Here is a 1,511-nt window from a genome sequence, read left to right as displayed (position 1 = left end):
TGTGTGTGTGTGTGTGTGTGTGTGTGTGTGTGTGTTTTAAGATAGAGGCTGGCTATGTGGCCCAGGCAGACCTCAAACTTGAGATCCTCCTGCTTCAGCCTCCTGTAATTATAGATGTAGGTCACCATGTGCAGCTCCTTCCTCCACATATTTATGTACCTATTATTATATATACATATATATGTTCATGTCACCTGTCCACAGTATTATGTATTGGATGTATAATTGCACACATACACACACCCTTATTATTTTTCTGAACCATTTGGAAGTAAAACTGTGGATCTGATGCCCCTTTGTTCCTAACCAGTTTCTTGTGCGTTTTCTAAGGCTATGAGCATTATCTTATATAACCCAGCAGGACATCAACATAGGAACTTTAATGTTGATACAAAGCTACTATCTAATCAGCACACTGCCTACACGTTTCAACAGCTGTCCCAATCACGTCCTTCTGGGCTGATTTGATTCTCCTCCAGGTCTGGCCCAGGGCAGTAGCCCCGCAGTCCCCTCAGCCCCCTCAATCCCCAGCCCCCTCTGTCTAGGACCCTGCCGTTTGTGCAGCCTCTAGACCAACTGTTTTGTTTCCTCACAGGTTTAAAAGTGACCCCTAAGATGCTACCTCTCACCACATGGTTCCCAACCTGGCTTCTCCAGACTTAGGGGAGGAGCCCTTGTAAAACCTTAAGTAAACAACATGAACAAATTCCACTTTGACCACTATCTTGTTAAAATTCCTTAAAAAAGTTAACTCATTGGGCCCAAAGTGCCTTAACAAAAGCCAGGTTGTCCTCCTAGTGCATGCTCTTCCTCAAACAGGTTTATGTGCCATTTAATGATTTTTCACAAATAGTTTTTCTTGCCCTTAAAGTTGGATTGATTGAATTTTAATTTGGCAGGTTCTCTTCTCTAAAACAGGGACACTGGCCATGCAAGCGGCTTTGGGGCCACTGGAGCTCCCTGTAGCCTGGTTCCAGCACAGCAGCTTCCGAAAGGTAGAAAGCCAAGCCGCATACACCCTCTGCTCACCTGGATTTTGAAGTTGAACAGAAACAACCCCTTAGGCAAGCGTGGTGACATATGCCTGTAATCCCAGCACTCGGGAGGCTGAGGCAGGAAGATCGTTGGAAGTTCGAGGCCAGCCTGGGCTACAAAGTGAGCTCAAGGCCAGTCTGAATTGTATAGCGAGACCCTGTCTCAAAAAGAAAAAAGAAACAGCCCCTTTGCCTTGGTGGTGAAGGGAAGCCTGGATGGCCCAAGAACTCACCACTTCTGCTCTCCCACGTTGATCCACTCGCCTCTCAGACTCAATTATCTTACCTGGGACTTGGTGGAGCCCATCCTCCCTTCCTGCCCAGCCCTTCTGGTCAGTTTGTTTCTTCCATGTGTTCCTGAGCCTTCCTGAACTTCACTGTGGCTTAAAAATGGAACACATTTTTCCTTTTTACTGGAAAACTTCTGGCCCAGCATGACGTCACCTGCCTGTAATCCAGCACTCAAGAGGTTGAGGC

This window comes from Chinchilla lanigera, unplaced genomic scaffold (assembly GCF_000276665.1).
Source record: "Chinchilla lanigera isolate Chin_1 unplaced genomic scaffold, ChiLan1.0 scaffold00020, whole genome shotgun sequence".
Classification (NCBI taxonomy): Eukaryota; Metazoa; Chordata; class Mammalia; order Rodentia; family Chinchillidae; genus Chinchilla; species Chinchilla lanigera.
The sequence above is the reverse complement of the archived record's forward strand: the minus strand, read 5'-3'. Positions refer to the sequence as shown.